This window comes from Topomyia yanbarensis, unplaced genomic scaffold, assembly GCF_030247195.1.
Source record: "Topomyia yanbarensis strain Yona2022 unplaced genomic scaffold, ASM3024719v1 HiC_scaffold_67, whole genome shotgun sequence".
NCBI lineage: Eukaryota > Metazoa > Arthropoda > Insecta > Diptera > Culicidae > Topomyia > Topomyia yanbarensis.
Genome location: NW_026683902.1, coordinates 48,464 through 62,739, shown reverse-complemented (window position 1 = coordinate 62,739; position 14,276 = coordinate 48,464). Strand labels below are relative to the sequence as shown.

The 14,276-nt window shown below is 40.2% G+C and overlaps 1 protein-coding gene and 1 non-coding gene across 5 annotated transcripts in view; both read right to left on the bottom strand.

The window, feature by feature from the left end:
* Positions 1–14,276, bottom strand: part of LOC131696060 (uncharacterized) — a 72,785-nt gene that overhangs the window by 36,718 nt on the left and 21,791 nt on the right. The gene's annotated exons all lie outside the window — the stretch shown is intronic.
* Trnap-ugg (transfer RNA proline (anticodon UGG)) lies at positions 4,082–4,153 on the bottom strand. Its single transcript has one exon. It is a non-coding gene; the product is annotated as a tRNA-Pro (tRNA).

Genomic DNA, 14,276 nt, shown 5'->3' with positions numbered 1-14,276 from the left:
CGGAATTACAGGGTGATAAGTACGAACACGCAGAAAATGTCGATTTTAATAAATTCTGCAATGAATGTATAAAGGTGAAAAATTTTCCAAAATATGACCACAACTGCTTCGATTTGTAGTATTAGGTCACTAACATCCATTCAAAGTCTATTTGGCCACATTGGCCACCATCCTCGGTTCCGGAAGCCCCGGCGGAAGTATCTAAATTCAGAATAACAGTCACATCGGTTTCTCGGAGATGGCTAAACCGATTCGACTAAACTTGGCCTCAAATGAAAGGTATTGCGTCCCCGTAAATGGCTATTTAATTTCATCCCGATCCGACTTCCGGTTCCGGAGTTACAGGTTGTGGCGTGCGATCACATAGCAAATTGTGATTCAAACCGATACTCCGATGAAAGCAAAAACGGTAAAAATTTCGCTAAAATGTCTCTCAAACAACTTAAATTTGCTGTTCTAGGTCACCGACGGCCAACCAAACTTTCGTTGACTACATTGACCACCATAGACGGTTCCGGAAGTGCCCGGGAAAAGCGGCCATCTTTCAAAATTTACGAACTCACATCAGTTTCCCTGAAATGGTTGGGCCGATTTTCACAAACTTAGTTCCAAATGATAGCTATAATATCCCCACAGATGTCTATAAAATTTCGTACGGATCGCTTATATGGGTCCGGAAATATAGACTAAATCGTCCGGTCACATATGAAATTCCCATATAAGCCAGAACTCAATTTTTTTTTTTCAAAGGGGGGACCACATGAAATTTCAGAAATCGAATTCGTATTTTTGATGCCATACATCTTTAAAATGCATGAAACGTCGAGATTTTATGTTATCTCGAAAAAAATTTTTTTTATAAAAATCGACTTTTTGGGACTTTGCCGATTTCGCACCTTTTTTCAGTTCAATATTACCGTGGCTGTTTTTTTTTTTTTCAAAATTTTAGAACTCGAACTCTTTTAATGAATATAAACAACGCACACATTCTCGTGATTCATGATTGAGAAAGGCACAATTGCACCGCTAGGTGGATTAAAATAGGTTTTTTTTCCTTAAAAGTACCCAACTTGAATTGTTTACGGTAGGTAGGAAACATAATTATCTATCTTGAAACAAAATTTCATCCAAATCAAAAGAGGAGTTATTTTGTAAATCGACTTTAAATTTTTAAAATCGATTTTTTTCAGTGTAGAAGTCAATGAAGAATTTTTATCAATATTTTTATTCGAAAATTTGACTAATTTTGTGAAAAAACAACTCCTACAACATTTTTTGAAGGATGTGAAAAAGTATGGCTTTTTTCAAAAGACAGTCTAGATCATTTTTGGAAAAACAAAATATGCAAAGTGACTTTTTGAGAGTTCTCATGTACAGAAAATTTTATTACAATCTGAGAGGGTGCTGCCAACTCTGAATACGATTTAGCGTGAAATTCGTCAATAATAAATAGGCGACAAAAGGTAATCCACAAATGACAAGCAATTACTTTTGAAGTATTTAAAATAGATATTTGATGTCTTCAGCAAAGTTATTCGCAAAAGTAAGAGCTACAAATTTGCTGAAGGCATGATCTAAATACAATCCCTTCCAAGAAAATTTATAAAAATATCTCACTCGTAGGGGGATTAATCAGCAAAAAACACAATACCAAATAAAAGGCATATTTATATCCATTAAATTCTCCGAAGATACTATTGACCTAAAATTAGCCATTTTGGCGGTAGTAATAGATTGCATGTTTTTGGGCTTATTTATAGTTATGGGAAAATGATAAAAATCTCTCGTCCGTATATATCTTTTGATATTAGTCCGATTTTAACAATACAATCTATAGCTCTTTCGAAAGGTATTTGTATAAGCTGTCGAAAACTATATAAAGTGTTTATCTATGGCATCAATTTTAGCAGTAAATGCCATTTTTACACATTCAAAAATTCATATCTTGGAAACTAAACTTCACTAAACTTTCATTTAAAGATGATTTGGATAAGATCGATTCAGCCATTGCTGAAAAACATGAATGAGAGTTAGTCCGTTACATACACATACAGATGTTGTCCCAAATCGTCGAGCTGAGTCGATTGCTATATAAGGCTCGGCCCTCCGTGTCTCGGAAAAAATCTTGAAAATTTGAGTGAATTCTATACACTTCTTTTATAAGAAATGTAAAATAATTAGCCCCTTTAAGCTAAAGCAAATGTACTTTATCAAAAACACGAATTTAATAAATAAAAATAATAAGAGAATACCATCTGAAAATACAAATCACACCTTGAAATTCTGAAAAATCATCTAAGACCTTTACATTTCACATCATAGGAAAATTTACCCTGATCGTGTTATTTCTAATTTTTTCGCGAATTAAGCTTAAATTAATAAAATAACACAAAAAACTTTGACTCGATTATCCGGGGTGAGATTTTTTTTATGAAATTCCCGGATAAACGAGTCCGACCTGTATTGTAAAAGAAATACCAAAAGGTATGTACTTGCACTCTCCGGCAAAAAAAATTAAGAGCGATATTTTTCACCGAAAATACCTTATTACCACCCTCCCCCCCCCCCATGTAATTTATCCTTTTATGTGTTAACATCAAAATAGTTCGTAACTTCGCCGCTAGGGCGGCGTTTTGCCCAACCTTTTGATAAGTCATGAAAAATAGCTGGAGTCTTCGGCAAAATTTTAGACAAAGTAATCCTGAGCATCCCTTCTTAATTTTGAGGCAAACATTCAATTGCATCCGCTACGATATTGACTGTGGATTTTACTTCATTTCGTCAAATCTAAAACGAAACGAAACAATACTCTCTAAAAAGTTAGAAACCCCCATTGCTCACTGTTGCATAGTTGTCGCCTGTTCGATAGGATTCCCTATCTACATGAGTCTGACTTGCGATTATAGGCAGCTCAATAATGATAATCAAACTGCTTCGGTAATACTACACGAGTATCGATCCAACAATGTTATATCCGATGCTTCCACCACGAGGAAATAAATTCACTTCCCTTCGTAGGTTAATTAAGATAAGAACTAGTCGCGGTGAGGTGTCTACTTGCAACTGGATTACGTGGTCTGCTACGAGGCCTAATGCCCAACCATGCGAGTTGTAGTTAAAGGGAACTCTCGGGCTAAGGGAAACCAATGTTATGGAATATTGTTCAGTGTCCTCGTTGGTTCATTGAGCTCATAATCAAAAAATAGATTTTGACCAAAAATCTCATTATTATCATAGAAATAAAAATGTTATCGAAATGCCGCTAAGTGTTGCCAAGTCAATCAACACTGCAGGCTACCCTGGCAGCGGAATAGCTCGAAAATTTTGGTGCGTTCCAAACCAAACCCGAATGCGCTTCAGCAAAGTCCAAACTGTTGTAACGAAACTACTGTAACGGATTAATATCCGTTTTCGCCTCATCAAATCCAGATAATCGGGTTTGCGACGTGCTCCGTAGGTGTACTGTACCTACCGGTGTGACAGCTGACGGTATCGAAAATGCGACGAACCACCTGTGTCTGTGTCGCAATGTGAAACGGGCCTAGCAGAGTGAATGGAAAAACATTTTTTATCTGATTACTTTATAATCGCAGGGAGGAAATTCGCCGATCCGTCGTCGGTAGAATCACTCTGTTCCCGTTTTTCGACAGCCAGCTGTACCTATCTATGGGCCGAATCGTGCTAGGGCCGCACGAACCAACCCGGACAGCACAATTCGATGATGTCAGCTTCCTTTTTCGATTAGCATCGCTCCACATGTTATATAGATTGGAAGTTGCCGTTTAGCGTACATAATGGCTGGCTGTATTCAGAACAGAGACCGTTCGACGGTTGAAAGTGAACAACGCATCTAGATAGGTACTACACCGAAAAAGCTATTAAGCTACGTCTAACGAGGCTTGATTAACGCCATAGCGAATGGACATTTGGCGTCGTCACTCAAAGCACATTAAATTTTTCACCATGCTGCGTTTTTTCGCTGCATTTGGTGGTTGTGCACCGGTGTTCGGAAGCATCAATGTTGTTGCATAGAATTACTTCATTCTACAAAATTACTGAAATACAACAAACAAAAAATCAGGGGCTCAACCGGGATTTGAACCCGGGACCTCTCGCACCCAAAGCGAGAATCATACCCCTAGACCATTGAGCCGCTTATCGAAACGGAATCAATTCGCGTACAAAAATCGACTGCGCCGAAACCAGCATCGCGCCAGCGTTTCAGTGGAGGCAGCAGGCTGAAGCAGAAAAGGCACATCAAGCAACGACTAAAAGTGAAAGTTGAATTTGAGACAGCCACCGTACGGGCGAATTGTTGTGCTGGGATAGATATATTGCCTTACCGGTGGAGGGGACGTTTTCGATTGAATCACGGCATAGTTATTTTCAATTTTAAGGTGTTGAGTCCATTTTCACCAAGTCGTTACCTTACATGATTGAACCTGTGAGTAATGGGTCAAAAGAATGATCCGTGACTGATGCAGCGTTAATTTGAAAAATTCGAAAGTCGTCCTGACTACATTAACTTGTTTGCTACAGAAAGCAATGTTTTGGACATGACGAATTTTTGAAATTTAAGATTTCGCTTCATCAAAAATGGAAGTGGGAAATACTCCCACTACAGGAGCGAAGGTAAAATAATAATATTCGCGCAATTTTACGAGACAGTAATTGAACGAAATGGTTCGGCACCGATTCTATTTCGTTGAAAATAGTTAAATCACCCTGCCTTCACGTCGATGCCATGGCTAGTTGAAGAAATTGTCGATAAAGCAGCTGCTAGCGTTTTAAGATTTAGGTTGATTGTTAATAGGTAACAAAGACAATTCGTAATATACTTTGTTGAGCTCAGTCAACGAGAAGCGATTGCGGATAGATCTCTGAGAGTGACCTTTGGTGAAAAATCAGGTATGGGATGAATCATGTTCGAGTTGATTTGATATCCATTTATCATTGGTTCAAATTTAATGATTTATGCATTCTTAAATTTTAAAACGTTTCTTTCTCGAAACCATAATATTCAAATCGGTAACCGAAATTTCTCAAAGACCAATGAACCGAGTGCCGTGTAGTTCTATGGGATATAAATATCTATTTGTAGTAGATTTTTTTTCGTTGCTTACTTTTTGTAGGCAAAATATTAGCAAATTTATGGTCAAAAATAGCTCCGCCATTTTATCAAATCGATATTTTTGAAATAGAGTATTCCATCCAAAACATTATGATAGGTATCAAAATTAATACCTTTTTCGTTTTTTTAAATAAACTGATTTCTTTAGAAACACCCTGAAAGGGCTCCGTTGCTTAATCCAGGAAAAATGTGATTGCTCTGAATAACATCGAAATTATTGGTTAAAGTAGTAGTTGGTAGTTCTATAGCAGTGTAATAATTGCACTTGTAGCGTGATATTAAACTTCAATTGTTACTTGAGCTGACTTCTTAAGGGGAGCGTCTGGTGTAGTGACGAATTATTTTTATCCGCTTAACTGTGCCTCTAGAATAGTCTCACGCAATTTCGATTGCCACGATGAACTTCTTTTGTTTTAAACAGCCATGCATTCCTCGCGTGTATTTACTATAACAAACGTAGATTTCAATCAATCTGTAACAATTTTCGAAAAACTGACAGCGATAAAAACAGTGTATACAATAGACTCTAAACTACTTCTACCCAAAGTTTCAAGAGAAAATACCCAATGGATTATCTTCTACAGCGTTTATTAAGTGATGTAATTTGATGTAAGACTCCCTTTAATGGCGTTTTTCTCGAAACCGCGTTTTTTCAAATTGTCGAACACGATAACTCAAAAACGAATCAACGAATCGACTTGATTTTTTATAAGAATGCAGAATGTGTGTAGCCTGTCGATGAACCACAGAAAACTGAATAAAAACTTTTTTCTAATTATTATTTTGAAGAAAAGTGAACGAATTTAACAGTAAAATATGAGATTCGGTTTTCATGAAGCCGTTTTCCGAAACTCGATATTTTTCCATTTTTTTGGTTCATCGAGTAACTTCAAATCCAAGCTTTACAAATCTTATTGAATTTCCTGTTAGACAATTTTTTCAAGAGTTATAGTGTTCGCCGCGGTGCTTCTCGGTGTGGAAATGTTTGGACGTCTACTCTTGGGACGCTCGCATGTGTGGCTCTGTGTGACTGAAAATATTTTTTGTGCACAATGAATGTATAAATAAATCTTAAAATTATACAAATACCCAATTTTGCCTTGCCTTTAAAATCGTAAAACTAAATAACTTTCAGTTTGAGCACTTTACATCAGACGCCCCCCTTGAAGTAACAAATTGTCTTCTGAATTTTTTTAACAATACACCGCAGTAGCTTTTACAGCAAGCAATTTGATGATAACTAACCCCCCCCCCCACAAGAGTAATTTAATAAGTAGTATAGCCATGCGAAGTAGAAACCTGCACAATTTTCAAACGGCATTCGGCCAAAAGGGCATTCGGCCGAACGGTATTCGGCCAATCGACCAATCAACCAATTCGCCCAATCGGACCACTCGGTCAAACGGCCTATTCAGCCAAACGTACCATTCGGCCTAACGGCCCATTCGGCCTAACGGCCCATTCGGCCTAACGGCCCATTCGGCCTAACAGCCCATTCGGTTAAACGCCTCACTCGACCAAACGGCCCATTCAGCAAAACTGCTCATTAGTCCAAACGGTTCATTCGGCCAAACAGCCCTTTCGTCCAAACGGCCCATTCGATCAAACGACCCATTTGTCCAAATGGCCCATTCGACCAAACGGCTCATTCGGCCAAACTGCTCATTCAGCCAAACGGTCCATTCGGCCAAACGGTCTATCCGGTCAAACGGCCTATTCAGCCAAAAGGCCCATTCGATCAAACGGCCCATTCGATCAAACGGCCCATTCGATCGAACGGCCCTTTCGATCAAACGGCCCATTCGATCAAACGGCCCATTCGATCGAACGGCCCTTTCGATCAAACGGTCCATTCGGTCAAACGGCCCATTCAATCAAGCGACCCATTCAAACAAACGGCCCATTCGATCGAACGGCCCATTCGGTCTAACGGCTCATTCGGTCAAACGGCTCATTCGGTCAAACGGCTCATTCGGTCAAACGGCTCATTCGGTCAAACGGCTCATTCGGTCAAACGGCTCATTCGGTCAAACGGCTCATTCGGTCAAACGGCTCATTCGGTCAAACGGCTCATTCGGTCAAACGGCTCATTCGGTCAAACGGCTCATTCGGTCAAACGGCTCATTCGGTCAAACGGCTCATTCGGTCAAACGGCTCATTCGGTCAAACGGCTCATTCGGTCAAACGGCTCATTCGGTCAAACGGCTCATTCGGTCAAACGGCTCATTCGGTCAAACGGCTCATTCGGTCAAACGGCTCATTCGGTCAAACGGCTCATTCGGTCAAACGGCTCATTCGGTCAAACGGCTCATTCGGTCAAACGGCTCATTCGGTCAAACGGCTCATTCGGTCAAACGGCTCATTCGGTCAAACGGCTCATTCGGTCAAACGGCTCATTCGGTCAAACGGCTCATTCGGTCAAACGGCTCATTCGGTCAAACGGCTCATTCGGTCAAACGGCTCATTCGGTCAAACGGCTCATTCGGTCAAACGGCTCATTCGGTCAAACGGCTCATTCGGTCAAACGCCCCATTCGGTCAAACGCCCCATTCGGTCAAGCGCCCCATTCGGTCAAGCGCCCCATTCGGTCAAGCGCCCCATTCGGTCAAACGCCCCATTCGGTCAAACGCCCCATTCGGTCAAACGCCCCATTCGGTCAAACGCCCCATTCGGTCAAACGCCCCATTCGGTCAAACGCCCCATTCGGTCAAACGCCCCATTCGGTCAAACGCCCCATTCGGTCAAACGCCCCATTCGGTCAAACGCCCCATTCGGTCAAACGCCCCATTCGGTCAAACGCCCCATTCGGTCAAACGCCCCATTCGGTCAAACGCCCCATTCGGTCAAACGCCCCATTCGGTCAAACGCCCCATTCGGTCAAACGCCCCATTCGGTCAAACGCCCCATTCGGTCAAACGCCCCATTCGGTCAAGCGCCCCATTCGGTCAAACGCCCCATTCGGTCAAACGCCCCATTCGGTCAAACGCCCCATTCGGTCAAACGCCCCATTCGGTCAAACGCCCCATTCGGTCAAACGCCCCATTCGGTCAAACTCCCCATTCGGTCAAACGCCCCATTCGGTCAAATGGCCCATTCGGTCAAACGGCCTGTTGGGTCAAACAGCGCATTCAGTCAAACGGTTCATCCGGTCTAGCGGCTCATTCGGTCAAACGACTCATTCGATCAAACGCCTCATTCGGTCAAACGGCTAATTCGGTCAAGCAGCTCATTCGGCCAAACGGCTCATTCGGTCAAACGGCTCATTCGGTCAAACGGCTCATTCGGTCAAACGGCTCATTCGGTCAAACGGCTCATTCGGTCAAAGGGCCCATTCGGTTAAACGACCCAATCGACTAAACAGCTTGTTCGGGCAAACGGCCCATTTGTCCAAATGGCTCATCTGGCCAACCGACCCATTCAGCCAAACGGCGCATTCGGCCATATGACTTATTCGACCAACTGGCCCTTTCGACGAGTGACAGTCGGCCAAACAGCATTTGGGTAAATGGCTTTCGGCCAAATGGCTTTCGGTCAAATGACCGGACACCGTCATTTTTGCGGCCTGTTTTCGATTTCCTTCCGAGCCAGTCTTACTGTCCGCCGACAAATATTTTCCGAACGCTTTGATTATGATTTGATTTTTCCACGTTCAAGAATAGCGCCAACTTGGCGTGCGAATAGTTCAGGTTTTTGGGATGCGCGAGGAGAATCTTGATCAACTACAACTTCGATACTATTTTCACAACTGAAGAGCAAATGTCAGAACAATAGGATACTGCACTAATATGTCTTCAATGAGTACTATGCCGGTTTTTTTTAAAACACTATGCAAAAAGTAGGTGGACTCTAAGACTAGCTAAGACAGTAAGCATAATTCAGACTTCCTCCATTTCTCAGAAAATCACCACTTTTGTGCTAAATGAACGTACGGGGTTATTCGGACCCCCTATTCCATCATCCACCGTTCAGCGGCTTGCGGCTACGCACAAGATTGCACATGCCACAGCAAAGAATATACACCATGTGTCAATTGACAGCTGTGACTATCCAGACCAATTTTTTTTTGAGACATTTTTTTTTTGCTTCATAAGGAGTTTCTCCAATAAAGATTTCGTAGGTAGAGTGAGGTCAAGTAGGTCAGTTTTCTTTGGCGAGCTCGTATTTTTGCACTGATTTTGACAAACAAGCACTCGTTGGAAAGGTTATACATCTGGCAACGTTCTAGCAATAATGGTTTTATGCCTGACTAAATATTTTTCAAGCTAAATCCAATAAGGTAAGGTTACTATTTCGATGTTTTTAAAATCTGGGGGTACGAGGTTGAATTAAACAATGTACACGCCTAGAAAATCACCGGATTAACTTTTATTTGAGGATTGAGGGTAACTACCGCAACCGCGACGAACCTTATATAACTGAAGAAATACAATTGCGTATCCGAATCTTCGGTTCTCCATACAAGGAGTTAAAACTCAAGCATATGTTATTTTTTGCATCTCAGTGTGCTAAAGAGCTGCAGACTTTATCAGTAGGGATCATTATTCTGTCGGGAGCGTAAAATCCAAACTGTTTGTTTTGTATTGGGATTATATTGTGTTTTTATTTCGTTTATTTGACACGGCTCATAGCGATAGTTTAACGGAGCCGTGGATCTTTCATGTGTTTACAATGTGTAAAAAGAAAAATAAAACCAAATATTATTGATTATAATTATCCGTTGGATCTCGTGCGCGCAACTTTTTATTGCGGGAGGAGACCTCCTTTCGCGGCTCATCTACTGCCGCATGGGTATCATTTAATTTTCTGCTGTCCTTCACATCAAGGTTATCAGCGTTAAAAGTGTCTTGGCGCTCACGATCAGATGTTCTTTCCTGCTTCTTGCACTTACGGGTGATCAATGTAAATCCGTCATCATTGTTATCATCTTCTTCACCGATGTTGCTTACAGTGGTTTTCGGGGTGCTGGATGCTGCTTTTGCAGTTGTCAATAAGGGTTCAGTCCACCAATTTGGCAACCGTTTGTGGTTCAGGTATTGATATTGAAAACTCTTTTTTGGGTTGGTTTGCCGTGGATGCGTTGACAATCGGTAGATATGCATTCTCCTCTGTGTCCTTCGCGTAAGGTTGTCCGTGGTGAGCTGTCTGATTACAATACTTGCACGTAGAAGTTTGCCCCTCATAGGTGCATAACGTAGTTTGGTTAATACTAGCTTCGAGGGTTTTGAGTTTAATAGTCAAGTGAGGAGGGATAGGTCTTTCGATCCGCATCCTCACCAAAAGAACACCGTTAGGTGTACCCCGGAAGAAATTTCTCCACGTATCGGGTGTAATGGATTCTACTTCTCCGTATTGCGACATATATTCTGCAATTAGATCTGGAGGGGTACGTGGTGACATGTCATGTAGCTTCACATCTACATAGTCTTTTTCTATATACACGGGAATCTTAATGCCAACTTTATAACTTTCACCCACGTGCTTCAAGTTGTTCTGCAAAACGAAACGTTCGGCTTGGGCTAACGTGTTGAATGATATGAGTATTACATTGCGAAGATGCATCTTCACCTTCAGAAGGTATTCCACTTCACGAAAACTCAATCGTATAGAACAGAATTTAAAGTCAACGGCTGCTGTGTTGAATCGGAGCGGAGTTTTTTCGTCGACTTCACTCATAATGGTAAGAATAAATTAAAAGTTTCCTTTGTTCTCTAAACACTGCAGACTAGATCGAGAGGTTGCTAGTTGTTGTTCACTTCAGTGATACCATAAGTACAGATTTATCTAGAAAGGTACAGATTCAGATTTTTAAAACATTTTTGGTACAGATTCTGTTCGGTACAGATTAAAGATTTTTGTAAAGAAGAACAGATTGGTACAGATTCTTTTACATGACAGCAAAGTAAAATAATTTACCCTGCGATGCATCCCAGTAAACAGCAGGTAAACGTTGAGTTAGGCAGCAGTGATGGCAAGAATGTGAAGTGTAACTGGTACTGATTGAGCTTGAACTGAAGCTGACAATAGAATGCGATATGCGAGAAACCTGCTTCCAGCAAATCAAAGGGATGTCTAAGTGAAAGCCGAGCAAATCTTCTCAGAGTGCATACGTTTACTCTGACATTTGAATTCCTGCAAGCAGGTTTCTCACATCCTATTGATACTACAAGCCCCATCTCAGCTTCTCGCCGCCCCTCTGTTGGCCACCTTTGGTTGCAAACAAAGTGGCAGCGAGAATTTGAGCTGGAGCTGATATTGACATTACCCAGTCAAACTCATCCGGAATTCTAAGTGGTTTCTTGCGAAATTCCAGCTCAAATAAAACAACCGAGTCAGAATGTCTAGTTTGATATCCCCGAATGAAAAATATGTATAAGAAAAATGTTTTTTTTTAAACAAACTTGTTATTGGTTGGGTACAGAATCCGGTACAGATTTTTCTATAGCAGAGTACAGATAGGAAAGAATTTTTCAACTCCTGGTACCGATTTAATTGTGGCAACACTAGTTCACTTGGTTCGATTGTACGTCTGACTTTGGCAGAAGTAGAAAGTAGACTGATTATATTGTGTTGTCATTCCCCATTTCCTTACTTCAACCTTCCTTACCTTTCCTACCAGGAAAATGATGAGAAGACATGGCAAAGCACAAATCTCCGAATAAGATAAGAAACATACTAATCGAGCAAATATATTATGATTCCTGATTCCTATATCTCTGTATCACTTTTTACTTCGTTTATTTGATATGGTTCGTTGCGTTAGCCCTACTGGGTCGTGTATCTTTTCTATATCCTCAATACATAAACAAGGGTAAAGTAGTTGACACTGAACTGTATGCACGTGTTTTCTTATGTTATGTAATGATCTTATTTCTCGAAAGGGATCTTTTTGCAGAATCGCCAGCTGTTGTTTAAAAGCTACCACTTTCTATCGTAATTAAGCCTGGTTGTCAGGTGCATTTATGAGGTATCATAAGCAATAATAACAAAAACTACAAGGGTCAGCCCTATGGGGTTGCACGAGCTGTAGACGTAGGAATATACTACTTAATGTAAAATTTTTGTTTTCTTAGTACATTTAAAGTAATAATAAATCAAATATATTTCTTACGTATAGTTAAGCACAACCAATCAACATCGAATGTTACATATTGAACGAAACCTCCTTGGTTATGAAGTCATTTCATTTGTAGCAGGTGATCGAATCTTATTCAACTTAATCTGTATAGCACACGATCAACTTTTAAAAATTGTAAAAACTTTTCGATTGTGTATGTGGTAAAAAACGGACTGGTGAAGAAAAATCAAATTTTAGACAATATAATATTATATTGTACCAAGTTTTCTAGTTATATTTTGCCATTATTGTAACTTTTCTAAAGTGCGCATACAAATGTAGCGAATGCAGTGGTCTTAATCATATATCGAAACTATAAATATACAAGAATCGAAAATAATTTTACAGATTTCTATCATGCTGGTTACACATACAACCGCTAACAAATTAGCTATACCTATCTGCACATTCGCCTTAAACATTGAACCCAAGCGAACAAAGAAAAATGAGTTAACGCTGAAGATGATGGGTAGAGCGAAAGAGGCAACTAGTACCACGACACTATGTTAACCGTGTTTGCAAATGGAGCTCCAATGTACAAGTGATTTTGTGTACGAATAATTGTGTTCGAGATTGTGCATAAAAGTGTGCTGGAAACGAGCACAACATAAAAGAAAGCATAGTATTTGAACGGACAAGCTCAATCGTGTGTTGGACGGAACTGGGTAGCGTACCTCCACAGCCAGTGTAACGGACTTCTAACTCAGCTACACTGACTGTAAAAACACGCAGCGCAGCTTGTCCGACCAAATCCGTTCTTTAAATAGTCGATGATGACGTCATTCACAAAAGCGTAGTGCGCTAGGTACACAAATCTGTCGTGCCGGACTTGGGAAGCGCTATCTTCTGTGTGTAAATGCGCGATATTATATGTAGGTTGTACAACATTTAAATTTTTGATGCCATGATATCAAAAACTTTTGGGTTTATCTATTGAAATCTATTCTTAGAAGTATTTTGGGGCGATATGCGAAAAAAATTCGAAAACTTATGGTGAGATGGCTGAATTATATGCGTTTAAAATAGGATCACTTTTCGGTACATACCATTTTTGTAGAATTTGCAAAGTACACTCCCACATCGAAAACAAATACGTAGTCCTACGTCAAAAGAACAATGAAAAAATTGGACAATAAACAAATTGAATTAAAATTCTAATACGCCAATAAATTCAATCAATGTTGCAAATATTCTTCGCCGAACTAGTTCATTCGTTCATCATCGATGCGATATTCGTCGTGTCATTCACCCATGCCTCGAATAACGCTGCGCCGTTCGTCACACGAAAGCACAGAATCATCGAAAATGAATAATACAAACAAACAAAAAATCCGAATCTGATGACTGCTGTTCGCTGCTTGTTCGCATCGTTGTTTGTTGAATTTAGCCATTCATGCAATGTTCATCTTCACGCATCATTCGGATCGGCACACGAATGGCTTAGGTGATAATCGTCACTAGCCATTCTTCGCTAAGGATTCTTCGTTCTTCATTCCTCCTGCATTGCGACCAAGAAAAACAAATTTCTTGTTCATTGGTGGAAGGGTCAGAGCTTCATGACTGAAGTGGTGCAGAAATGCTTGCTATGTTCGGAATAGGATGACTTTTGCTATAAACAACAATTAGTATTACATAATGATTATTTGCTGATGTTTTTTTTATCAGATTTGAAACGGGAAGCTGCGTAAGCAAAGCAAAACAAATCAATTACATATGTAAATCTGGGGATGTCTCGCGGGCGAAAACCGAATCAACACAATTATGAATCTACATAGTAGACTATTGGTACTTCAAATAACTTTTTTTCTAATTATGAAATCAACACTGGGTGATAGTTTCCTTGAATCTACGTTTAATGATTTTCTTAGGACCATTTGGCACAAATAGCAACCGTAAGACGAAATACTCTTATATAATATAATTTCTATATCTATAGAAGTATTATCAAGCCACAAGTTTTTGACAAATCGATGCATTCCGATTTCAACCAAACTTAGCAAATATTAAACTTTTTGCCAAAACTGAACTGGT